Source organism: Pseudophryne corroboree, chromosome 2, assembly GCF_028390025.1.
Source record: "Pseudophryne corroboree isolate aPseCor3 chromosome 2, aPseCor3.hap2, whole genome shotgun sequence".
NCBI classification, from domain to species: Eukaryota; Metazoa; Chordata; class Amphibia; order Anura; family Myobatrachidae; genus Pseudophryne; species Pseudophryne corroboree.
The window spans coordinates 486,153,860-486,181,679 of NC_086445.1; the positions used below are offsets into that span (position 1 = coordinate 486,153,860).

The following is a 27,820-nucleotide window of genomic DNA, read 5'->3' on the forward strand; positions in this document are numbered from 1 at the left end:
CATAGATGAGGGAAGGCAGTCCATCTCCTCCCAGCCTGATTGCTATGTAACCTCTAGCTTCATCTTCCAACTCAGTGCTGACCTTGGAAATGAGACCCCCAGAGGTGAGTGGGGTCACTGAGGCAGCAGTGAGGAGATGGCACACAGGTCCCAGATGTGAGTGGGGTCCCTGAGGCAGCAGTGAGATGGCACACAGGTCCCAGATGTGAGTGGGGTCCCTGAGGCAGCAGTGAGGAGATGGCACACAGGTCCCAGATGTGAGTGGGGTCCCTGAGGCAGCAGTGAGCAGACGGCACACAGGTCCCAGATGTGAGTGGGGTCCCTGAGGCAGCAGTGAGCAGATGACACACAGGTACCAGATGTGAGTGGGGTCCCTGAGGCAGCAGTGAGAAGATGGCACACACATCCAAGAGGTGAGTGAGATGCCCTGGGCAGCAGTGAGCAGATGGCACAATGGTGCCAGAGGTGATTGGGGTCCTGGGGCAGCAGAGATGGCACACAAGCCCCAGAGGCGAGTGGGATCCCAGGGTAGGGGTGAAAAGATGGCACATGTGTCTCAGATGTGAGTGGGGTCCCAGGGCAGCAGTGAGGAGATTTCACACAGGTCTCAGAGGTGAGTGTGGTTCCCCGGGCAGCGGTGAAGATATTTATCTAATGTGAGTCAGGAGACTGGACACTGATTGCTTTTGAGATAGTCCTTTGAAAAGGGCAATGGACTGTAAAAAGCAAATATATATTTTTTTCTTTCTAAAGGCCAGTACACATGTTCTTATTTTCCCAGAGATGTGTGCTGAGCGATCTATCAGTGACCGCTCAGCACAGCGCGATGTGTGCTTAGCGAGGGGGGGCTGCGCATCACTATCGCTGTGGGGCATACACGCAAGAGATCCGTGCTTACCTTCTAAGCAATTTAGTCAGATTGCTTAGATTTTAAGAACAGATCTCCATGTGTACCCCCCTTAAGTAGTCTAAAGGGGCATACAGAAATTAAGCACGAATCTCTCCATGTCTATGATCCATAGCGATGTGCGGCGCTATTGCCGGTACTAGATTGGCCTGCATGTAGGCACAATTTAGTCGATCGCTTACTTCCCCCCCTACACTCAGCATACATCGCGCTGTGTGCTGAGCGGGGGGAGAGACGTGTGCTGAGAGGAGGGAGAGATGTGTGCTGAGTGGGGGGAGAGATTCGTTCTGAGCAGGGGGATGTGTGCTGAGCGGGGGGAGAGATGTGTGCTGGGCGGTGGGAGAGATGTGTGCTGAGTGGGGGGAGAGATGTGTGCTGAGTGGGGGGGGGGATGTGTGCTGAGAGGGGGGAGAGATATGTGCTGAGCGGGGACAGGGATGTGTGCTGAGCGGGGGGAGAGATGTGTGCTGAGCAGGGAAAGAGATGTGTGCTGACTCTGAGCGGGGGGAGAGATGTGTGCTGAGAGGGGGGAGAGATATGTGCTGAGCGGGGACAGGGATGTGTGCTGAGCGGGGGGAGAGATGTGTGCTGAGCAGGGAAAGAGATGTGTGCTGAGCGGGGGGAGAGATGTGTGCTGAGCGGGGGTAGAGATGTGTGCTGAGCGGGGGGAGAGATGTGTGCTGAGCGGGGGGAGAGATATGTGCTGAGCGGGGGAGAGATGTGTGTGCTGAGCGGGGGGAGAGATGTGTGCTGAGCGGGGGTAGAGATGTGTGCTGAGCGGGGGGGGGATGTGTGCTGAGCGGTGGGGAGATGTGTGCCGATTGGGGGGAGAGATGTGTGCTGAGTGGGGGGGAGATGTGTGCTGAGTGGGGGGGGGAGATGTGTGCTGATTGGGGGGAGAGATGTGTGCTGAGCGGGGGGGGGGAGATGTGTGCTGAGCGGGGGGGAGATGTGTGCCGAGTGGGGGGAGAGATGTGTGCTGAGTGGGGGGGGAGATGTGTGCTGAGAGGGGGGAGAGATGTGTGCTGAGCGGGGACAGGGATGTGTGCTGAGCGGGGGGAGAGATGTGTGCTGAGCAGGGGGAAGAGATGTGTGCTGAGCGGGGGGAGAGATGTGTGCTGAGCGGGGGGAGAGATGTGTGCTGAGCAGGGAAAGAGATGTGTGCTGAACGGGGGGAGAGATGTGTGCTGAGCGGGGGTAGAGATGTGTGCTGAGCGGGGGTAGAGATGTGTGCTGAGCAGGGGGAAGAGATGTGTGCTGAGCAGGGGGAAGAGATGTGTGCTGAGCGGGGGAAGAGATGTGTGCTGAGCAGGGAAAGAGATGTGTGCTGAGCGGGGGGAGAGATGTGTGCTGAGCGGGGGGAGAGATGTGTGCTGAGCGGGGAAAGAGATGTGTGCTGTGCGGGGGGAGAGATGTGTGCGGGATGTGTGCTGAGCGGGGGGGAGAGATGTGTGCTGAGAGGGGGGAGAGATGTGTGCTGAGAGGGGGGGAGAGATGTGTGACGAGAGGGGGGAGAGATGTGTTCTGAGAGGGGGGAGAGACGTGAGCGGGGGAATGTGTGCTGAGCGGGGGGGAGATGTGTGCTGAGAGGGGGGAGATACGTGTGCTGAGAGGGGGGAGAGACGTGTGCTGAGCGGGGGGAGAGACGTGTGCTGAGTGGGGGGAGAGATGTGTGCTGAGTGGGGGGAGAGATGTGTGCCGAGCGGAGGAGAGATGTGTGCTGAGCGGGGGGGGGAGATGTGTGCTGAGCGGGGGGGAGATGTGTGCCGAGGGGGGGGGAGAGATGTGTGCTGAGTGGGGGGGAGATGTGTGCTGAGAGGGGGGAGAGATGTGTGCTGAGCGGGGACAGGGATGTGTGCTGAGCGGGGGGAGAGATGTGTGCTGAGCGGGGGGAGAGATGTGTGCTGAGCGGGGGGAGAGATGTGTGCTGGGCGGGGGGAGAGATGTGTGCGGGATGTGTGCTGAGCGGGGGGGAGAGATGTGTGCTGAGAGGGGGGAGAGATGTGTGCTGAGAGGGGGCGTGAGATGTGTGACGAGAGGGGGGAGAGATGTGTTCTGAGAGGGGGGAGAGACGTGAGCGGGGGAATGTGTGCTGAGCGGGGGGGAGATGTGTGCTGAGAGGGGGGAGATACGTGTGCTGAGAGGGGGGAGAGACGTGTGCTGAGCGGGGGGAGAGACGTGTGCTGAGTGGGGGGAGAGATGTGTGCTGAGTGGGGGGAGAGATGTGTGCCGAGCGGAGGAGAGATGTGTGCTGAGCGGGGGGGGGGAGATGTGTGCTGAGCGGGGGGGAGATGTGTGCCGAGTGGGGGGAGAGATGTGTGCTGAGTGGGGGGGAGATGTGTGCTGAGAGGGGGGAGAGATGTGTGCTGAGCGGGGACAGGGATGTGTGCTGAGCGGGGGGAGAGATGTGTGCTGAGCAGGGGGAAGAGATGTGTGCTGAGCGGGGGGAGAGATGTGTGCTGAGCGGGGGGGGAGATGTGTGCTGAGCAGGGAAAGAGATGTGTGCTGAACGGGGGGAGAGATGTGTGCTGAGCGGGGGAGAGATGTGTGCTGAGCGGGGGAAGAGATGTGTGCTGAGCAGGGGGAAGAGATGTGTGCTGAGCGGGGGGAGAGATGTGTGCTGAGCGGGGGGAGAGATGTGTGCTGAGCGGGGGTAGAGATGTGTGCTGAGCGGGGGTAGAGATGTGTGCTGAGCGGGGGGAGAGATGTGTGCTGAGCGGGGGGAGAGATGTGTGCTGAGCGGGGGGAGAGATGTGTGCGGAATGTGTGCTGGGCGGGGGGAGAGATGTGTGCGGGATGTGTGCTGAGCGGGGGGGAGAGATGTGTGCTGAGAGGGGGGAGAGATGTGTGCTGAGAGGGGGGGGGGTGTGTGCTGAGAGGGGGGAGAGATATGTGCTGAGCGGGGACAGGGATGTGTGCTGAGCGGGGGGAGAGATGTGTGCTGAGCAGCGAAAGAGATGTGTGCTGACTCTGAGCGGGGGGAGAGATGTGTGCTGAGAGGGGGGAGAGATATGTGCTGAGCGGGGACAGGGATGTGTGCTGAGCGGGGGGAGAGATGTGTGCTGAGCAGGGAAAGAGATGTGTGCTGAGCGGGGGGAGAGATGTGTGCTGAGCGGGGATAGAGATGTGTGCTGAGCGGGGGGAGAGATGTGTGCTGAGCGGGGGGAGAGATGTGTGCTGAGCGGGGGGAGAGATGTGTGCTGAGCGGGGGGAGAGATGTGTGCTGAGCAGGGAAAGAGATGTGTGCTGAACGGGGGGAGAGATGTGTGCTGAGCGGGGGTAGAGATGTGTGCTGAGCGGGGGTAGAGATGTGTGCTGAGCAGGGGGAAGAGATGTGTGCTGAGCAGGGGGAAGAGATGTGTGCTGAGCGGGGGAAGAGATGTGTGCTGAGCAGGGAAAGAGATGTGTGCTGAGCGGGGGGAGAGATGTGTGCTGAGCGGGGGGAGAGATGTGTGCTGGGCGGGGGGAGAGATGTGTGCGGGATGTGTGCTGAGCGGGGGGGAGAGATGTGTGCTGAGAGGGGGGAGAGATGTGTGCTGAGAGGGGGGGAGAGATGTGTGACGAGTGGGGGGAGAGATGTGTTCTGAGAGGGGGGAGAGACGTGAGCGGGGGAATGTGTGCTGAGCGGGGGGGAGATGTGTGCTGAGAGGGGGGAGATACGTGTGCTGAGAGGGGGGAGAGACGTGTGCTGAGCGGGGGGAGAGACGTGTGCTGAGTGGGGGGAGAGATGTGTGCTGAGTGGGGGGAGAGATGTGTGCCGAGCGGAGGAGAGATGTGTGCTGAGCGGGGGGGGGAGATGTGTGCTGAGCGGGAGGGAGATGTGTGCCGAGGGGGGGGAGAGATGTGTGCTGAGTGGGGGGGAGATGTGTGCTGAGAGGGGGGAGAGATGTGTGCTGAGCGGGGACAGGGATGTGTGCTGAGCGGGGGGAGAGATGTGTGCTGAGCGGGGGGAGAGATGTGTGCTGAGCGGGGGGAGAGATGTGTGCTGGGCGGGGGGAGAGATGTGTGCGGGATGTGTGCTGAGCGGGGGGGAGAGATGTGTGCTGAGAGGGGGGAGAGATGTGTGCTGAGAGGGGGGGAGAGATGTGTGACGAGAGGGGGGAGAGATGTGTTCTGAGAGGGGGGAGAGACGTGAGCGGGGGAATGTGTGCTGAGCGGGGGGGAGATGTGTGCTGAGAGGGGGGAGATACGTGTGCTGAGAGGGGGGAGAGACGTGTGCTGAGCGGGGGGAGAGACGTGTGCTGAGTGGGGGGAGAGATGTGTGCTGAGTGGGGGGAGAGATGTGTGCCGAGCGGAGGAGAGATGTGTGCTGAGCGGGGGGGGGAGATGTGTGCTGAGCGGGGGGGAGATGTGTGCCGAGTGGGGGGAGAGATGTGTGCTGAGTGGGGGGGAGATGTGTGCTGAGAGGGGGGAGAGATGTGTGCTGAGCGGGGACAGGGATGTGTGCTGAGCGGGGGGAGAGATGTGTGCTGAGCAGGGGGAAGAGGTGTGCTGAGCGGGGGGAGAGATGTGTGCTGAGCGGGGGGAGAGATGTGTGCTGAGCAGGGAAAGAGATGTGTGCTGAACGGGGGGAGAGATGTGTGCTGAGCGGGGGAGAGATGTGTGCTGAGCGGGGGTAGAGATGTGTGCTGAGCAGGGGGAAGAGATGTGTGCTGAGTGGGGGGAGAGATGTGTGCCGAGCGGAGGAGAGATGTGTGCTGAGCGGGGGGGGAGATGTGTGCTGAGCGGGGGGGAGATGTGTGCTGAATGGGGGGAGAGATGTGTGCCGAGCGGGGGGGGATGTGTGCTAAGCGGGTGGGAGATGGGTGCCGAGTGGGGGAAGAGATGTGTGCTGAGCGGGGGGAGATGTGTGCTGAGTGGGGGGAGAGATGTGTGCTGAGCGGGGGGAGGGATGTGTGCTGAGCGGGGGGAGAGATGTGTGCTGTGCGGGGGGGGGGGGGGAGATGTGTGCTGAGTGGGGGGAGAGACGTGTGCTGAGCGGGGGGAGAGACGTGTGCTGAGTGGGGGGAGAGATGTGTGCTGAGCGGGGAAAGAGATGTGTGCTGAGCAGGGGAGAGATGTGTGCTGAGCAGGGGGAGAGATGTGTGCTGAGCACGGGGAGAGAGATGTGTGCTGAGCGGGGGGGGAGACGTGTGCTGAGCGGGGAAAGAGAAGTGTGCTGAGCGGGGGAGTGATGTGTGCTGAGCAGGGGGAGAGATGTGTGCTGAGCGGGGTGGAGATGTGCCATTATGTGAGAGTCCTGTGTATAGCATTGGTGCTGTCATTAGTGGGCAGAGTCAGTGGTACTGACTCTATTCCTTTCCACGTGGAGCAGCAGGGGTTGTAGCTGCTGTGAAGGCCAAAGAGATGTGTGCCGAGCGGAGGAGAGATGTGTGCTGAGCAGGGGGGGAGATGTGTGCTGAGCGGGGGGGAGATGTGTGCTGAGTGGGGGGAGAGATGTGTGCTGAGCGGGGGGGGGGGATGTGTGCTGAGCGGGGGGGAGATGTGTGCCGAGTGGGGGGAGAGATGTGTGCTGAGTGGGGGGGGGAGATGTGTGCTGAGAGTACGCTGAGCGGGGGGAGAGATGTGTGCTGAGCAGGGAAAGAGATATGTGCTGAGTGGGGGGAGAGGTGTGTGCTGAGCGGGGGGGGGGGGAAGGTGTGCTGAGCGGGGGTAGCGGTGTGTGCTGAGCTGGGGGAGAGATGTGTGCCTAGCGCGGGGAGAGATGTGTGCTGAGCAGGGAAAGATGTGTGCTGAGCGGGGGGAGAGATGTGTGCTGAGCGGGGGTAGAGATGTGTGCTGAGCGGGGGGAGAGATGTGTGCTGAGCGGGGGGAGAGATGTGTGCTGAGCAGGGATAGAGATGTGTGCTGAGCGTGGGGAGAGATATGTGCTGAGCGGGGGAGAGATGTGTGCTGAGCGGGGGGAGAGATGTGTGCTGAGCGGGGGGGAGATGTGTGCAGAATGGGGGGAGAGATGTGTGCTGAGCGGGGGGGGGGGGATGTGTGCTAAGCGGGGGGGAGATGGGTGCCGAGTGGGGGAAGAGATGTGTGCTGAGCGGGGGAGAGATGTGTGCTGAGCGGGGGGAGATGTGTGCTGAGTGGGGGGAGAGATGTGTGCTGAGCGGGGGGAGGGATGTGTGCTGAGCGGGGGGAGAGATGTGTGCTGAGCGGGGGGGGGAGATGTGTGCTGAGTGGGGGGAGAGACGTGTGCTGAGCGGGGGGAGAGACGTGTGCTGAGTGGGGGGAGAGATGTGTGCTGAGCGGGGAAAGAGATGTGTGCTGAGCAGGGGAGAGATGTGTGCTGAGCAGGGGGAGAGATGTGTGCTGAGCACGGGGAGAGATGTGTGCTGAGCGGGGGGGAGATGTGTGCTGAGCGGGGGGGGAGACGTGTGCTGAGCGGGGAAAGAGATGTGTGCTGAGCGGGGGAGTGATGTGTGCTGAGCAGGGGGAGAGATGTGTGCTGAGCGGTGTGGAGATGTGCCATTATGTAAGAGTCCTGTTTATAGCATTGGTGCTGTCATTAGTGGGCAGAGTCAGTGGTACTGACTCTGTTCCTTTCCACGTGGAGCAGCAGGGGTTGTAGCTGCTGTGAAGGCCAAAGAGATGTGTGCCGAGCGGAGGAGAGATGTGTGCTGAGCAGGGGGGGAGATGTGTGCTGAGCGGGGGGGAGATGTGTGCTGAGTGGGGGGAGAGATGTGTGCTGAGCGGGGGGGGGGGGATGTGTGCTGAGCGGGGGGGAGATGTGTGCCGAGTGGGGGGAGAGATGTGTGCTGAGTGGGGGGGGAGATGTGTGCTGAGAGTACGCTGAGCAGGGGGAGAGATGTGTGCTGAGCAGGGAAAGAGATATGTGCTGAGTGGGGGGAGAGGTGTGTGCTGAGCGGGGGGGGGGAGGTGTGCTGAGCGGGGGTAGAGGTGTGTGCTGAGCTGGGGGAGAGATGTGTGCCTAGCGCGGGGAGAGATGTGTGCTGAGCAGGGAAAGATGTGTGCTGAGCGGGGGGAGAGATGTGTGCTGAGCGGGGGTAGAGATGTGTGCTGAGCGGGGGGAGAGATGTGTGCTGAGCGGGGGGAGAGATGTGTGCTGAGCAGGGATAGAGATGTGTGCTGAGCGTGGGGAGAGATATGTGCCGAGCGGGGGAGAGATGTGTGTGCTGAGCGGGGGGAGAGATGTGTGCTAAGCGAGGGTAGAGATGTGTGCTGAGCGGTGGGGAGATGTGTGCCGAGTGGGGGGAGAGATGTGTGCTGAGTGGGGGGGAGATGTGTGCTGAGTGGGGAGAGAGATGTGTGCTGAGCGGGGGGGGGGAGATGTGTGCTGAGCGGGGGGGAGATGTGTGCCGAGTGGGGGGAGAGATGTATGCTGAGTGGGGGGAGATGTGTGCTGAGAGGGGGGAAGAGATGTGTGCTGAGCAGGGAAAGAGATGTGTGCTGAGCGGGCGGAGATGTGTGCTGAGCGGGGGGAGAGATGTGTGCTGAGTGGGGGGAGAGATGTGTGCTGAGCATGGAAAGAGATGTGTGCTGAGCAGGTAAAGAGATGTGTGCTGAGGAGCGGGGGGAGAGATGTGTGCTGAGGAGCGGGGGGAGAGGTGTGTGCTGAGCGGGGGTAGAGATGTGTGCTGAGCGGGGGTAGAGATGTGTGCTGAGCAGGGGGAAGAGATGTGTGCTGAGCGGGGGGAGAGATGTGTGCTGAGCGGGGGGAGAGATGTGTGCTGAGCAGGGAAAGAGATGTGTGCTGAGCGGGGGGAGAGATGTGTGCTGAGCGGGGGGAGAGATGTGTGCTGAGCGGGGGGAGAGATGTGTGCTGAGCGGGGGAGAGATGTGTGCGGAGAGGGGGTAGAGATGTGTGCTGAGCGGGGGTCGAGATGTGTGCTGAGCGGGGGGAGAGATGTGTGCTGAGAGGGGGGAGAGATGTGTGCTGAGAGGGGGGAGAGATGTGTGACGAGAGGGGGGAGAGATGTGTGCTGAGCGGGGGGGTAGATGTGTGCTGAGCGGGGGGAGAGATGTGTGCTGAGTGGGGGGAAGAGGTGTGCTGAGTGGGGGGAGAGATGTGTGCTGAGCGGGGGGAGAGATGTGTGCTGAGCGGGGGGAGAGATGTGTGCTGAGCGGGGGTAGAGATGTGTGCTGAGAGGGGGAGAGACGTGTGCTGAGCAGAGGGAGAGACGTGTGCTGAGTGGGGGGAGAGATGTGTGCTGAGTGGGGGGTGAGATGTGTGCCGAGCGGAGGAGAGATATGTGCTGAGCGGGGGGGAGATGTGTGCTGAGTGGGGGGAGAGATGTGTGCTGAGCGGGGGGGGGAGATGTGTGCTGAGCGGGGGGGAGATGTGGGCCGAGTGGGGGGAGAGATGTGTGCTGAGCGGGGGAGAGATGTGTGCTGAGTGGGGGGAGATGTGTGCTGAGTGGGGGGAGAGATGTGTGCTGAGCGGGGGGAGGGATGTGTGCTGAGCGGGGGGAGAGATGTGTGCTGAGCCGGGGGGGATGTGTGCTGAGCGGGGGGAGAGACGTGCAGGGCCGTCATAACAGCAGTGTAGGCCCCTGGGCACAGTAATGCACTGGGCCCCCTACCCATCCTCCAGTGGTACGGGTGGGGGGTGCTATCAGCAGCAGCTTTGATGTCCCACTGGCGGTAGGGGTGTTCTATCTTCCACTCAGCATGTTGGACTTGGAGCAGTCATTTCTGCTAATTACTCCTTTACTGCACAGATGGGGCTAAACTGTAGGAGGGGGCATTGGGCTGAATGAAGAAGCCCTGGTACATGACTTCCAGGATTGTAGGGGGTGTTTAATACTTAGGGGAGGGGTGGATAGTGGAGTCGGCTTAATATTTATCATTTTCCAGTGGGTGCGCAGCTTCCTTGACTGCAGATATCTCAAGTTCCTGAAAATAGTTTTCTTAGCTTTGAATGGGACAAAAAAAATAAAAAATAGAGTGCCACCTTTCAGGAGGTTCTGGGGACTTGGGGACCAGAGTTCAGAAGCCAGAGCAATTCACCAACGAAAATCTGAAACTGCATATTAGGTGTGTGGAGCTGGAGCAGGGACCAGCTGCTGGAAGGCTGATATCGCTAGTTCTGGGCATAGTAGAGACAAGCTGCCAGTTTCCAACAAAAGGGGAGAGTCACAGCTTTAGGAGTATACTCTCAGAAAAAATCTAAGTCAGACAGAACCCAAGATATCTGGCTGGGTAGAGCAATTAACAGACTTGGATGAGGACCACTGCTTTCAAGTCGGATATCTCTGGTTCCCCAGGTCCAATTTTCAAAAATCTGGTACCCCTGGAAAGAGGGGACCCTCAGCTATCAGCCTAGGGCCCTTATACTCATGGGGCCCCTGGGCAAGAGCCCATTGAGCCCATACGAAAAGACGGCCCTGGAGACGTGTGCTGAGCGGGGGGAGAGACGTGTGCTGAGTGGGGGGAGAGACTTGTGCTGAGCGGGGAAAGAGATGTGTGCTGAGCGGGGGAGAGATGTGTGCTGTGCAGGGGGAGAGATGTGTGCTGAGCACGGGGAGAGATGTGTGCTGAGCGGGGTGGAGATGTGCCATTATGTGAGAGTCCTGTGTATAGCATTGGTGCTGTCATTAGTGGGCAGAGTCAGTGGTACTGAGTACTGACTCTATTCCTTTCCACGTGGAGCAGCAGGGGTTGTAGCTGCTGTGAAGGCCACAGCTTCCCTCTACCAATCATGCAGCTGGTGGGAACCTGGGGTGTGGGGAGTGCCTTGGGTTACAGGTGATAATGATAGAATGGTGGGGGAGCATATGTGACAAGGGGTGAGTGGGGTGGGCATATGGCACACCATTCTCACCTTGTCACAGATGATGGTGCTAAGGCCCAAGCACTTCTCATACACAGTTACACTACATTAATAAAACATCCATGCACCTCTAGCATAGACTGTGACCTAGAAAGTACAACTATGGATAGTCATTTTTTGATATATCTAAACAAACATACTGTGATAAACAGCATACTTACCACTAGAGGATGATGAGGTGCTGGGATGGCCACAGTTCTTGTTCACCTTAAAATGAAAATATGGTCTTTATACAAGATCAGATTAATAATCTCTTTAAGAAAGGTCATTATAATTAGAGATGAGCGCCTGAAATTTTTCGGGTTTTGTGTTTTGGTTTTGGGTTCGGTTCCGCGGCCGTGTTTTGGGTTCGAACGCGTTTTGGCAAAACCTCACCGAATTATTTTTGTCGGATTCGGGTGTGTTTTGGATTCGGGTGTTTTTTTCCAAAAACACTAAAAAACAGCTTAAATCATAGAATTTGGGGGTCATTTTGATCCCAAAGTATTATTAACCTCAAAAACCATAATTTACACTCATTTTCAGTCTATTCTGAATACCTCACACCTCACAATATTATTTTTAGTCCTAAAATTTGCACTGAGGTCGCTGTGTGAGTAAGATAAGCGACCCTAGTGGCCGACACAAACACCGGGCCCATCTAGGAGTGGCACTGCAGTGTCACGCAGGATGTCCCTTCCAAAAAACCCTCCCCAAACAGCACATGACGCAAAGAAAAAAAGAGGCGCAATGAGGTAGCTGTGTGAGTAAGATTAGCGACCCTAGTGGCCGACACAAACACCGGGCCCATCTAGGAGTGGCACTGCAGTGTCACGCAGGATGGCCCTTCCAAAAAACCCTCCCCAAACAGCACATGACGCAAAGAAAAAAAGAGGCGCAATGAGGTAGCTGTGTGAGTAAGATTAGCGACCCTAGTGGCCGACACAAACACCGGGCCCATCTAGGAGTGGCACTGCAGTGTCACGCAGGATGGCCCTTCCAAAAAACCCTCCCCAAACAGCACATGACGCAAAGAAAAAAAGAGGCGCAATGAGGTAGCTGTGTGAGTAAGATTAGCGACCCTAGTGGCCGACACAAACACCGGGCCCATCTAGGAGTGGCACTGCAGTGTCACGCAGGATGGCCCCTCCAAAAAACCCTCCCCAAACAGCACATGACGCAAAGAAAAAAAGAGGCGCAATGAGGTAGCTGTGTGAGTAAGATTAGCGACCCTAGTGGCCGACACAAACACCGGGCCCATCTAGGAGTGGCACTGCAGTGTCACGCAGGATGTCCCTTCCAAAAAACCCTCCCCAAACAGCACATGACGCAAAGAAAAAAAGAGGCTTTTTACTGATATTTGGTGTTTTGGATTTGACATGCTCTGTACTATGACATTGGGCATCGGCCTTGGCAGACGACGTTGCTGGCATTTCATCGTCTCGGCCATGACTAGTGGCAGCAGCTTCAGCACGAGGTGGAAGTGGATCTTGATCTTTCCCTAATTTTGGAACCTCAACATTTTTGTTCTCCATATTTTAATAGGCACAACTAAAAGGCACCTCAGGTAAACAATGGAGATGGATGGATTGGATACTAGTATACAATTATGGACGGGCTGCCGAGTGCCGACACAGAGGTAGCCACAGCCGTGAACTACCGCACTGTACTGTGTCTGCTGCTAATATATAGACTGGTTGATAAAGAGATAGTATACTCGTAACTAGTATGTATGTATAAAGAAAGAAAAAAAAACCACGGTTAGGTGGTATATACAATTATGGACGGGCTGCCGAGTGCCGACACAGAGGTAGCCACAGCCGTGAACTACCGCACTGTACTGTGTCTGCTGCTAATATATAGACTGGTTGATAAAGAGATAGTATACTCGTAACTAGTATGTATGTATAAAGAAAGAAAAAAAAACCACGGTTAGGTGGTATATACAATTATGGACGGGCTGCCGAGTGCCGACACAGAGGTAGCCACAGCCGTGAACTACCGCACTGTACTGTGTCTGCTGCTAATATATAGACTGGTTGATAAAGAGATAGTATACTCGTAACTAGTATGTATGTATAAAGAAAGAAAAAAAAACCACGGTTAGGTGGTATATACAATTATGGACGGGCTGCCGAGTGCCGACACAGAGGTAGCCACAGCCGTGAACTACCGCACTGTACTGTGTCTGCTGCTAATATATAGACTGGTTGATAAAGAGATAGTATACTCGTAACTAGTATGTATGTATAAAGAAAGAAAAAAAAACCACGGTTAGGTGGTATATACAATTATGGACGGGCTGCCGAGTGCCGACACAGAGGTAGCCACAGCCGTGAACTACCGCACTGTACTGTGTCTGCTGCTAATATATAGACTGGTTGATAAAGAGATAGTATACTCGTAACTAGTATGTATGTATAAAGAAAGAAAAAAAAACCACGGTTAGGTCACTGGTATATACAATTATGGACGGGCTGCCGAGTGCCGACACAGAGGTAGCCACAGCCGTGAACTACCGCACTGTACTGTGTCTGCTGCTAATATATAGACTGGTTGATAAAGAGATAGTATACTCGTAACTAGTATGTATGTATAAAGAAAGAAAAAAAAACCACGGTTAGGTCACTGGTATATACAATTATGGACGGGCTGCCGAGTGCCGACACAGAGGTAGCCACAGCCGTGAACTACCGCACTGTACTGTGTCTGCTGCTAATATAGACTGGTTGATAAAGAGATAGTATACTACTAATATTATATACTGGTGGTCACTAGTCACACTGGCAGTGGCACTCCTGCAGCAAAAGTGTGCACTGTTTAATTTTAATATAATATTATGTACTCCTGGCTCCTGCTATAACCTATAACTGGCACTGCAGTAGTGCTCCCCAGTCTCCCCCACAATTATAAGCTGTGTGAGCTGAGCAGTCAGACAGATATATAATATATATAGATGATGCAGCACACTGGCCTGAGCCTGAGCAGTGCACACAGATATGGTATGTATGTGACTGAGTCACTGTGTGCTGTGTATCGCTTTTTTCAGGCAGAGAACGGATTATAAATAAAAGTGGTGGTCACTGGTCACTATCAGCAAAACTCTGCACTGTACACTACTGAGTACTCCTAATGCTCCCCAAAATTAGTAAATCAAGTGTCTAAACGGAGAGGACGCCAGCCACGTCCTCTCCCTATCAATCTCAATGCACGTGTGAAAATGGCGGCGACGCGCGGCTCCTTATATAGAATCCGAGTCTCGCGATAGAATCCGAGCCTCGCGAGAATCCGACAGCGTCATGATGACGTTCGGGCGCGCTCGGGTTAACCGAGCAAGGCGGGAAGATCCGAGTCGCTCGGACCCGTGAAAAAAAACATGAAGTTCTGGCGGGTTCGGATTCAGAGAAACCGAACCCGCTCATCTCTAATTATAATAGATTTAAAAATAATAATTTTGTAATAGTATGAATTGTTTTGCATTGTATAGTAAGAAGTGAGGAAATACCACTGTTCTTTCCTATTCTGCATCCTTAGACCCAATCACAGTGCTGCCTCCTATAGTCCAGATTCCTTAAGCACTGCCTGATTGGTGAGCTGCATGGGTTAGAGGAGATGTAAGTAAAATATGTTGGGTCTGGAAGGTGGGGTAAGAATCTGGACTTAGGCACCTCTGTAATTGTGCTGCTTAGACGAGGATATGACCTAAATTCATGACCAGAACAGACAGATGGTGCCTTATTCTGGCATAGCATAACTGAATAGAGAATAACCAGACAGTCCTTAAACCTAGTAAATCACTGGCCGCAATGTCCAGACCATAAAGAAAAGCTCAACCTACGAATTAAAGTTATATAAATACCCCTGATCTTCAAACTTCATGTTTAATGTACAAAATGTTGCCAGAAGCTTACACCCAAACAGACTGGAAACTTTACAGGATGCTCACCTGCCTGAGATTACACAAGCTCAGACGGATGTGGCCTAAATCATCTTTGCACCCACATGCTTTAGTGAGTGCGATTTTCTAGGCTATGGAATGACTAATGCTGCATTCACACCGCAAATGCCGGGTCCTACCCGGTAAGACAAACGTGTACTTACCGGGTGGGATCCGGCATTTGTGCTCCGTTGCAGGCTTCCCGACCCGGCAATATACCGGGTCGGTTGCCATGACAACGGAGGCCGCAGCAGCAGCAGGGGCGGGGGTGGAGGCGGCGTCGGGAGATGAGCTCATCTCCAGCGCCGCCTCTCCTTATGTTGTGAATGGGAACCGTGTCGCATCGACACGGCTCCCATTCACACCGCACCTGACCCGGTAATCAACCCGGGTAAAACCCTTCTTTTTTACCGGGTTGATTTACCGGGTCAGGCGACCCGCTAAATCGCCCAGTGTGCTTTCACATCGCACACTGACCCGGTTCGACACGGCAATATGCCGTGTCGGTACCGGGTTATTTGTGCGATGTGAAAGGGGTATTATGTTATCAAGTAAAGCTGCCAGCCAGAAAAGAAAATAGATGCCCACCGGAGCCATAACAAAGTCATTCGCAACTGCGTACACATTCGCAGCCTATGGGCAAGAACAAGAATATCAATTGTAAGGGTAGCCCTATGGCTACACAGACTGGCCGTGGCAGTAGCGACACTGGCGCCATGTTTCAATATATACATAATCACAGATGAAAGCAGGTACATGCCACAGAAACTGCCATGTAACGTCTGCCACTCCTCGTTATCTCCCACATACGGTCCCTTTCTTTGAATCTGTGATAAAAATATCAGTGTGAGCACAATCGCAACAAAGCCTTGGAACATGCGCAGTGCAATCATGGCACACATGTGCAGTCCGCTGATAATCGCTCTCAGGGGTGTATCTACCCAGTGTCGGACTGGGGCATGAAGGGCCCACCGGGGGAATGCAGTTATGGGGCCCATACTTAGGGGTGTGGCCAGCCTACAAAGGGGGTGTGGACAGCCTCCACAGAGGCTTGAAATACACAATAGTTTAGTGCAGTGTAATGCAACATATCTACCATGTATAATACAAGTTCACAGTCTGGAACCTGATCCTTAGAGGAAGCAGTGGGTCCTCAGGCAGTGAGGCCTACCGGTGGTTTCCCTGGTACCCCTGTGGGCCAGTCCGACCCTGTATCTGCCTATTGGCCAGGATGACACTCACAGGGGCGCCGCCCAGCAGTGCCACCCATGGCCAGTAGGTAGCAACTGAATCCATTCTTCTTACCCCCTCCCATGCCGGGTAGTTCCTCACCTGCTGTAAGGGCCAGCAATGAACACAGCATGCAGCAGTGGGCGCCGAGATCCAGCACTGCACCGCACCACACTACAAATAAGAAACTCTACATAAACTACACCTCCCAGCAGCCCTTGCAACCAGGATCTCCCGACAGAAAGGGCTGCTGGAAGGTGTAGTTTATGTAGAGTTTCTTGTTAGTGGAGTGGTGCTGTGCCAGACCCCGGCGCCAATTACAGCGGCTGCTGCTGCTGCTGCTGCTTGCTGTGTTCATTGCTGGCTGTCACAGCAGATGAGGAATTACCCGGGAGGGGGAGGGGGGAAAGGGGTTCAGCTGTTGCCTCTAAAAGTACAAGCATAATATATATATATATATATATATACATATATCTTAAAATAGAGGAAGAAACAGCAGAGCGCCTATAGTGTAGTATCCTTTAAAACAGTTTTTGTCACACGCAAGAATAATATTAAGTAACTTGCATTAGAAATGTTCAGATTTTCTCCCTTCACAAGAGGTACTGAGGAATGATTCAGAGAGGCTTCCGTATGACCACCACCCTCTGATGAGGACCAGGATACAAGTACCAATACTGATATGCACAAATTATTACTTTATCTGGTACGCATGTAATTTTATGTGAGATGTAAAATTTAACCCTATTTACTGAGTAATTACTACGCTATATAGCGATTCCCTGTCTCCTGACTCTATCTAGATTCCGACAGAGACGTGGACTAAAAGACCAGGGGATCGATAGGCATTGTGTCAAGCCGTAATCCGGTACGCAATATTATTCTTGCGTGTGACAAAAACTGTTTTAAAGGATACTACACTATGGCCCTCATTCCGAGTCGTTCGCTCTGTAATTTTCTTCGCATCGCAGCGTTTTTCTGCTTAGTACGCATGCGCAATGTTCGCACTGCGACTGCGCCAAGTAATTTTGCTATGAAGATAGTTTTTTTACTCACGGCTTTTTCTTCGCTCCGGCGATCGTAATGTGATTGACAGGAAATGGGTGTTACTGGGCGGAAACACGGCGTTTTATGGGCGTGTGGATAAAAACGCTACCGTTTCCGGAAAAAACGCGGGAGTGGCTGGAGAAACGGAGGAGTGTCTGGGTGAACGCTGGGTGTGTTTGTGACGTCAAACCAGGAACGACAAGCACTGAACTGATCGCAGATGCCGAGTAAGTCTGAAGCTACTCTGAAACTGCTAAGTAGTTTGTAATCGCAATATTGCGAATACATCGTTCGCAATTTTAAGAAGCTAAGATTCACTCCCAGTAGGCGGCGGCTTAGCGTGTGTAACTCTGCTAAAATCGCCTTGCGAGCGAACAACTCGGAATGAGGGCCTATAGGCGCTCTGCTGTTTCTTCCTCTATTTTCAGTTTCCCTTTTGGGCTACGCATACCTAGTGGCACTTTTTGAAGAACTGAGCAGCCACCCGTTAAAACGGGGAAAGTGTGGACTGTTTGGCAATTAAACCTAACACAAGTTTTGGAAGAACTCATTTATTGGACTGGTCATTTGACCAAATTTACTTGTGACTTTAGATTGCACTTTTACAGTAAGGTACTTCGCATAATTTGGACAAGCGCACTGATTTACTCATTTACAATATATATACATATATGTATATGTGTATATATATATATATATGTATATATATGTGTGTATATATATGTGTGTATATATATATATATATATATATATAAATATATCAAAAAAACATTCAGACTGGCACTACACTCAACAAAATAGATGGTCCAGTGCCCTCAGTGTGAGGTGTATACAATGATGGTTCCCTCGTTGCTGGGGGAGACAGAAGTGGCACTCCGGAGACTTAGTGAAGAAGTCAAATTTCTGTTCAATGCATGAAAAATACACCGACGTTTCGGGGCTCGCACGGCCCTTCTTCTGGAGTGCCGCTTCTGTCTCCCCCTAGCAACAGGGGGTTCCATCATTGTGTGTATATATATATATTATATGTATATATAACATAAATATATATATATATATATATATACACACACATAAGAAAGGCACCATACATGTATATAACAATATTGATAGAAGCCCTCACAAGTCTTCATAAGCTTTTTATTCAGTCAAATCATCAGCACAGGAATTGTAATGTCAACTTTTTGGTCCCCTATGAGACCTTTGCCAAGATCACCCCAGCAATTATCATTGAAGCTAGAGTGTGGACTGCACTGGGACTATACATATATATATATATATATATATATATATACACTGCTCAAAAAAATAAAGGGAACACTAAAATAACACATCCTAGATCTGAATGAATGAAATATTCTTATTAAATACTTTGTTCTTTACATAGTTGAATGTGCTGACAACAAAATCACACAAAAATTATCAATGGAAATCAAATTTATTAACCCATGGAGGTCTGGATTTGGAGTCACCCTCAAAATTAAAGTGGAAAAACACACTACAGGCTGATCCAACTTTGATGTAATGTCCTTAAAACAAGTCAAAATGAGGCTCAGTAGTGTGTGTGGCCTCCACGTGTCTGTATGACCTCCCTACAACCCACACAAGTGGCTCAGGTAGTGCAGCTCATCCAGGATGGCACATCAATGCGAGCTGTGGCAAGAAGGTTTGCTGTGTCTGTCAGCGTAGTGTCCAGAGCATGGAGGCGCTACCAGGAGACAGGCCAGTACATCAGGAGACGTGGAGGAGGCCGTAGGAGGGCAACAACCCAGCAGCAGGACTGCTACCTCCGCCTTTGTGCAAGGAGGAACAGGAGGAGCACTGCCAGAGCCCTGCAAAATGACCTCCAGCAAGCCACAAATGTGCATGTGTCTACTCGAAAGATCAGAAACAGACTCCATGAGGGTGGTATGAGGGCCCGACGTCCACAGGTGGGGGTTGTGCTTACAGCCCAACACCGTGCAGGATGTTTGGCATTTGCCAGAGAACACCAAGATTGGCAAATTTGCTCTTCACAGATGAAAGCAGGTTCTCACTGAGCACATGTGACAGATGTGACAGAGTCTGGAGACGCCAAGGAGAACGTTCTGCTGCCTGCAACATCCTCCAGCATGACCGGTTTGGCAGTGGGTCAGTAATGGTGTGGGGTGGCATTTCTTTGGGGGGCCGCACAGCCCTCCATGTGCTCGCCAGAGGTAGCCTGACTGCCATTAGGTACCGAGATGAGATCCTCAGACCCCTTGTGAGACCATATGCTGGTGCGGTTGGCCCTGGGTTCCTCCTAATGCAAGACAATGCTAGACCTCATGTGGCTGGAGTGTGTCAGCAGTTCCTGCAAGACGAAGGCATTGATGCTATGGACTGGCCCGCCCGTTCCCCAGACCTGTATCCAATTGAGCATATCTGGGACATCATGTCTCGCTCCATCCACCAATTCCACGTTGCACCACAGACTGTCCAGGAGTTGGCGGATGCTTTAGTCCAGGTCTGGGAGGAGATCCCTCAGGAGACCATCCGCCACCTCATCAGGAACATGCTCAGGCGTTGTAGGGAGGTCATACAGGCACGTGGAGGCCACACACACTACTGAGCCTCATTTTGCCTTGTTTTAAGGACATTACATCAAAGTTGTATCAGCCTGTAGTGTGTTTTTCCACTTTAATTTTGAGGGTGACTCCAAATCCAGACCTCCATGGGTTAATAAATTTGATTTCCATTGATAATTTTTGTGTGATTTTGTTGTCAGCACATTCAACTATGTAAAGAACAAGGTATTTAATAAGAATATTTCATTCATTCAGATCTAGGATGTGTTATTTTAGTGTTCCCTTTATTTTTTTGAGCAGTGTATATATATATATACATATATATAGAAAAAATCCAAGAATAACCACACAGGTGATTGTACCCAGAAATACCAGCACACAGCTAAGATGCAAAAGAAGAAGTTTTACTTGTCCAAAAAAATCATTTAAAAAGGCAACAAGCATATAGCACACATGATGGTAGCAGCATGAATAGATCAATGAGTACTTATCATTCCGACAGCTGTTTCGACTATCTTCATCATGGGAATAGATAAAGTGACATGGTGCTGTACACTGCCATCCGCAGTGTCTGGTTCCAAAGTGACGTGTGCCTGAAAAGCTTAGCCCATGAGTGCATTAAATAGTGTGTGCAATACTTACCTGTAAGCTGTCTCACCTGTTCCCCGTCACACGTGGACATCAGCTGCGTTACATCCAAGCAGCACGGCATGCCGTGAACCGGAAGTGACGTGCAGGGGAGGGTATTAACCGCTGCACATCGTCAGTGACCAAACGATGGAGCCGGGACCTGTCCATCCTGCACGGAGACATGGGTCTCCGTAACTGTGTCCTGGTGTGAAGAATCACCCTCGGGCCGCGCGTCACTTCTAACGCGTTACCCGTGGCAACCAACAGGTCGTGCTTAAAACAGTCCGGGTAAACGAACACAATGTCAGTAATGTGAGTAGGGGAAACTTCTGTGTGGTGTCATTTGAATTGGGGTACTATTGAGTGGCCACACCCCTTTTTATGAAACATGCACCTTCCCTATTTCAAATATGGGGCGGCGCCTGTCCCTTACTTTGCCAGGGGCGCTCGGACCCCTATATACACCCCTGATTGCTCTGATGCGTGAACATCAGCATGGCATACAAACATTAAGTAATAATAATTACACAAGGGTAAGATGACAGGCGGAATTTTGCTGCATACGTTTATCAATGGAAAAAGGTGTCTGTGGGGTTTATTTAATAGAGGGCAATTTATGTCATGAGATTAAAGCTTTAAAGAGTTTTACATAAAGGCGGAATTTGGAATTTTGAGCTTGAAACCGCTAAAAAAAACTGTTTTACATCCCATAGCAAAATTATCAAATATCAGTAAGTTTGCCAAATTGTACATGGTCAGATTTACTAGCCAGAGAAGTACAAGCCATGATTTATGTTCCATGGTGGGCACACTTATTACTACAAATGTATTCCTAACTACACACATTCCCCATTGTAGTGTATCTCTGGAAGAAACTGAGAGATAAATTGGGTGGCGTTATAAATGGTGTAGATAGCGAAAGACCTAATATACCATTTATCTAGATTGGAAAAGCCTTTATACAGTACTATATGTTTACTATGTAACTCTACTAATGAGCCATCAGGCACAGGTTCCTTTACTAAACATTAGACAGCATAACTGCCATTTACTCTGAAGACTTATGTCCCCTCTATGAGAAAATAATTTTCTACTAGGAAAAGAAATCTGTATAATTCTACAGGTACAAGTACAGTACGGTATCTATACATGATACAGACCTTTATACTGTGATATCATCTAACACTAAATCCAGTGAGAGAAATTACCGACCTAAAAGGTAGATATTGCTGCATTTATACAGCCTGATAATAAGGAAAGAATATGAGTCTATACTCACATACATGATTGGGTGCCGACCATTAAAAATGGGGCTTGATGGTAACAAATTCTCTCAAAATTAGCAAATTTAGCAGCAAATAGTGCAGCAACACGATGTGCTTCCAGTAACTTGCAAAGCAAAGTATACTCTGGAGTAAGTTCCATCTTGGTGACTGTGACATACTTGGTGATGTCATAGAATGCTGAGTACAGCAGCCAATCAGCTGTCTCAAGTGTTAAGTAGTACTGTAATAGATGCATAGACTTTAAGGCCTAGTATACATAATGCACATTGTATATATTATATTTAACATTTATCATACCAATAACATGACCTGTCCGAAGATTTTTTCTTACGGATACAGCTAACTTCACTGCTTAATGGAGGCCTAAACATATAAATGTCCTTTTCTTTTGCTGCTTTTAAATTGTATTCATTGAGTAACAATTAACTTTAACAGATTACACTATCCTGATATTTGTTAAATATTGTGCACAACAGTTTATCATTTTAATTATTATTGTCATTATATATACAGGGTTCCATAGTATCAGAAAATGGGGAAAACAGAGGACAAATAAAGTGCTTCAGTTATCGTCCCACACCCTTGGCACCTCTTACCCCCCGACACACACATAGTAAGGCCCAGTGATAGGGGGACAAAGGGGACACTTGTGCAGGGCCCCAAGGTTTAGGGGGGCCCCAAAGATCAGGGACACAAATAACGGGGCCACAGTGCCAATATTGCTTTTTAAAGTGTATGCTCCAACTGCTCAATTTAAGTAGGAATACAATTAACAGGCACCCTAACCACCCCATCCTTTTACCCCATAACTTTGTCCATTTCCTGTGGTCCATGCTGTATTGCCATCATTATGCATGTCACTGCTCTGACGCTTTTCTGTATGTCCCTGTCACCGCCACCGAAGAGTCGGGTAGCCCTGCAGGAAAACCACCTTTAAAGATCCCCTCTACCAAGTTAAGGGGGGTTGAGGGGACCCCAGAGATATCATTGTGCTCAGCCCCAAGATTTCTGTTGCTGGCCCTGACCCTAACCCAGACCCCTAACTAACTCTAATGCCTACAGTTAAATTTTATGTTTCTCCGTATTGCAAGAAAATATCTGTGAATCCAATGGTACCGTAAGTGTGTTATATATTTGCACTTCTTTGTGAGGCGAGAACTTCTCCCCTAATTGAATTCAGCCCTATGAATAGGGATTGTGTGATCCCTGTGCGGAGGTCACATAAAGGGTTAATCTCTTGTCACTCAATTTACGTTGTTGCATTTTTTTCAGAAGTGGAGCTTGGAGCTTTAACCCACAAACCAGCTGCAGTTATTACGTTGGGTACACACTAGACCAGTGGTTCTCAAACTGTGTGCTGTGGCACCCTGGGGTGCATCAGGACACTTGCAGGGGTGCCTTGGATTGGTGGCCCAGGACCAATTAAAATTATTTATAGTCAGTGTTATAGGCAAAACCAGTGCTGGTGTATGGCAATCATACAGTATATGTGCACAAACAGAAGCAAATCCTGTCCCCACCATATAACTGGTCCTTAGGATAACGTATGTATTGATAGATAGATAGATAGATAGATAGATAGATAGATAGATAGATAGATAGATATACTATATTTTTTTAAAGCCCCACTCTGCCAAGTTAAGGGGGGTTGAGGAGGCCTCAGCGATATAAGTGATTTAGGTTGCTGGCCCTGCCCCTAACACAGACCCCTAAATCAACCCTAATGCATTAACCCTAAGGGTTATGACGAGATCATGACCCCAAAACATTGAAACAGGTATAAACTGTTTTGTCATTTGAGCTGCAATGCAGTGATGTATGAAGGTGGTCACACATCATACAAACTGTTATATACATACTCGTGTATGTATATATATATATATATATATATATATGCTACTTTTTTAAAACCCCTCTTGTCCAAGTCACGGGGCGTTGTGGGGGCCCCAGAGAAATTGGTGTAGCAGGCCCCAAGATGTGTATTGCCGGTCTTGGCTGTAGAGCTTAGTGTGAGCCTAGGGATAAATCAGATCTCTTGGAAATAGTGACTTCTTAAACCATAGAGCCTGAAGAAAATGGCTACACATAGAAAAATCCATTATCTATATCTATAAATGCAAAAGCCCTCACTCACTCACTCACTGGCTCATCACTAATTCTCTTTACGATACGTTAGGAAGCTGAAATGTAACATAGGTATTCTTCAGGTGAGAAATAGAAAAACTACGTAATTAGAATTTTAATAAACCTTCCCTATGGAGATGAACAGGGGGTTGGCATAATTACATCATTACCGATGCGTGGCTTAAGTTGCGTGAACGATAATGCCCAAGCAGGCAAACGGATCAAAATTTGGATTGCACCTCAAGTGGGTAGAATTTAATAAACAACAAAAAAGATATATTCCCACTGAATAGATGAAGTCAGTGGACTGGTATTTGCGCAAGGGTTTTTCGTTGTGAACCCCTGCATCAGGTAGAAAGCCTCAAACATCCCTGGATTCATGACCTTCATAGTTTTGCATACTTTTAGTAATGTACCTAACTGCAAATAAAATGTGTACAAATCACAATAGTCTATTTATTGAAAGACCTTTAGAACCTGCTGTTTTACTCCGGAATCCTATTATTACCATATATTTAGCCACTATTTATTATTGAAGTGATATTACTGTGTAGTGTAGTATATCAGCACTGGTGTATTTATAATGGCTGCAGTGTGTACGGTGCACACGGACCCCCGAGTTTCAAGGGGGCTCACACCGTACACCCTGCACTCATCATGTCTAATACTTACCTTTCTGAGTCCCGGGGCACAGCAGCAGCGCTGCAGAAATCACTGGGAAAATGGTATGGCGCAATTTTCCCGGAGATCTGCGCAAGCGCCCTAGACTCTGGGACAGTGCTAGGGTCCCCTGCCGGCTAGAGAGGAGGGGGCCCAGATGGAGCCTGCAATGGGCCTCCTCCTCTCTAGATATGCCCCTGTATATCAGATAGATGTTTTAATAGCAATCTATTCCTGGATAAAGTTGAAGATCCGTGGGAGTCCATCTAGGGAAATACAGTACAGTACAGTGTTGCACTGATTAGCAGTGGGTACAGTCCTCCAACTTATGTAGCATCCGGCAATGTTGTGTCACATCCTGAACCTAGTTATTACAACAGCGATCACACATATCACATCTAGCAGGGTGTAAAAAAATGTAGCTTTTTATTAACCACAAAAATACATCTATCTGCACAGTAGCACTAAAAACTATTGGAACTTGATTTTTTTAAAATACATTATCAATAATATTGATCGTTTATATATATAACATAAATATTACATAACTGAATAACAAATGTTCTGAACAAATGGTTGTCGAGACATTATAACTTCTTTGAAAAAGGCCAAAAATAAAGTACATGTGCGGTTGCAAAATATATAATACACAGTGATAATAAGAATAGGATGCACAATAATAGATAATAATATGTAACAGTAGATATAATAACAGCAGCAAACATACCAAACATAAAGTTCAGTAAATTAGAAAGTATAATCTATAGAAAAAAAAGGAGTGTAAGGTCCAATAACTTGCATTAATCATATGCTAGGTATACTTGTAGTACGAAGAATTAAATAAAGGTACATACTTTTGTAATAGACATATTTACAGTTACTCCCTGCCATTTTTCCTAAGTAAAAAGTGCATTTCTAGAATCAATGCAAAAAATAATATATACTGTAAGTTACTTAGGTAGGTGGAAAGCAGGATTGAAGGTTGCTAATGTGATGTAAGGGTTGGGTGTAGTATGGTATGCCGGCGATCAGCATACCGGCGCCGGGAGCCTGACCACCGGCATACCGACAGCGTGGTGAGCGCGAATGAGCCCATTGCGGCTCGCTGCGCTCGCCACGCTGCGGGCACGGTGGCGCGCTATGCGCGCCATGCTATATATTCTCCCTTCAGGGGGGTCGTGGACACCCACGAGGGAGAAAATCTGTCGGAATGCCGGCTGTCGGGATTCCGGCACCGGTATACTATGCGCCGGGATCCCGACAGTCGGCAACCTGAAGACCACCCGTAAGGGTTATATCCATAGTCTCGTTACAGTATCGGCCAGATCTGAATTGGGTTATCCAGTGAAGTAAATGAGACTTAATTGGGGAGTGCATACTCATGTATCTCTTGATATCTGCAGTCAGTACATTGAGTTGTTTCTTGGGGACTGCATACCAAGGGGTCTATTTACTAAGCCTTGGATGGAGATAAAGTGCACGGAGATAAAGTACCAGCCAATCAGCTCCTAACTGTCATTTTTCAAACCCAGCCTGTGACATGCCAGGTAGTTGCTGACTGGCTGGTACTTTATCTCTATCCAAGGCTTAGTAAATAGACCCCTTGGTAGGTCTTGATGGTCATCACAATAGATTTTATAGGATTTCTTATTGGTGTGCAAATTGGGAGTGCTGAACTTCGGCATGAAATAAATGTTTTAAATACTTTAAATGTGCATTTTAAATATGTGTAAATATGTATTAAGCAAGAAAGAAGAAAGTAGAGAATTAGTAGATATGTAAAAGGTGTTACAGGATTTAGGGTGATATTGATATGTGTGAATGGCAGCAGTTGATGAAGTTAAAGATGACAATCTGTTCATTATCTATTACGTATTAATAGTGTATAGTGACACAAATAAAACTAAGGATAAATATAGGACTTCATTTAGAAATACACCTTGTTATAAAATGGATACAATATGTTAGGAAGAAAACAAAAGAAAACCACATACTGTACAGTAAAATATTTTTGGTAAAAATTAGTAAGGGCACGTGACTGGAGACACGTAAAAGTGTAAACTACATATAAAAAAATATATATAAAAAGTAAAAGAGATGTAAGACGCAGTTAATTCCTAAATCAACAAATGTAACAGATGAACGAATAAATATGTTAATAAATAAGAACTAAATAAAAGAAGTTTAAAAATACTATATAAATTATAATATATAAATAAGAAAGATAAAAGAGGAACTACAATGTGATGTACTGTATGTAAAAAGTACATGAGGTACATTTGGATATATGTGACTGTAAAAAAAACTATGGGGCTTATTTACTGAGCATCGAATTCTAAAGCCCAGCATTTCCGATCATGTCTGTGTCAATTATTTAAATGGGCAATGATTTTGCAAGCAAAACACGTCTAGTAAAAGCATTGCCCTTTTAAATTTTGCCCATAAACACAATCGGAAGCCTAATAAATAAACTCTTAATAAAGAAATGTTGCTAAGGGGGGTATCCAATTAGCCACGATAATGCCATGGCCGCGAAAAATGGCGGTTTTCGTGATTTTTTTTCATTTATTACCGATGTTTTTTAACCGGTATCCAATTGCATCTATCGTTTTTCTCACGAAAATACATAGGGTCCGCAAACAGCCATGAACCTATGTATTTTCGAGGCACTTATCACTGCAAAAATAGTCACTCACTTCGCAGGTGAGCTTAACCAATCCCCAATGAGTGCCAGCTATTGGATCTAATAGGAAAGCCTCCAGTGAACCAATTAGCCATGGTAAATTACTGCAGCTAATTGAATACACTCCTTAGTCTATGTCAATGTTAAGTTCTCTTGTGAATAACATTTTCAATTCATGGATCCAATAGGTTTATGCTTTAGAAAGACAGCTTTGTTCTGACTTCTCCTTTGTGTTCTTGAAAGACTATTTTGGCAGTTGGATCCTACTCATATTTCTCCAGAAAGTGTTTGGAAAACTCTTAGTGAAAAGACCTTTTGCTGCAGTATATTCAATTTCAAACGTGTTTTCATATTCTTGTCTTCAGTGAACTGGATGTTTTTCATACATATTGGAGGAAGCAGGGGCAATCTTGCATGTAGATGACAAATTTGTTGTTGCTGTTTATATTATTTTTAATTTTGCATGTTTTGTTATTGACATCAGTGCAGAATTCTGTAATCTGTATTCCTGTTTTGCAGGTCTTGCAAGTTTGGCAGGGATAGACTCCTTTATTGGTATCTTCTGGCAAAGGATTGGCTCTTACAGAGTTGTTTGGGTATGGTGGACTCCAACCTGTTTTGTAGATTGTTTGGTCTTCTGAAGACCACTGTTATTTTTTAGCAATGTCAATGAGGACATGATCTTTGAGCAATAAGTTCAATTGTTTTTTTGCTTATTTTCTGTATCTGTGTAGATTGTTCAGAGTATTGTGTGATGAATGGAAGTGTAGGAACTTTTAATTCTTTAGTTTTGTCTTTACCTTCCAGGGGGAACCTTTGTTCTAGTTTGCTTGTTTGCTTCTTTCTTACATGCTTCAAGATGTTCTCTGTCATAGTCTCTTTCTTTAAATGTGTATATGAGTGTGTTTGCTTGAGTTTCTGAGATGCATGGTTTTACAAGTTTTTATCAATTCTAAATTTTCCTTGTGGTATGTTTTTGATTCCTTCTTATGGTGACCACTTTCTGG

The 27,820-nt window shown here is 49.5% G+C and overlaps 1 protein-coding gene across 1 annotated transcript in view; it reads left to right on the forward strand.

Annotated features, from left to right (window-relative positions):
* The window catches only part of DOC2B (double C2 domain beta), a 1,147,407-nt gene that overhangs the window by 578,374 nt on the left and 541,213 nt on the right, over positions 1-27,820 (forward strand). The gene's annotated exons all lie outside the window — the stretch shown is intronic.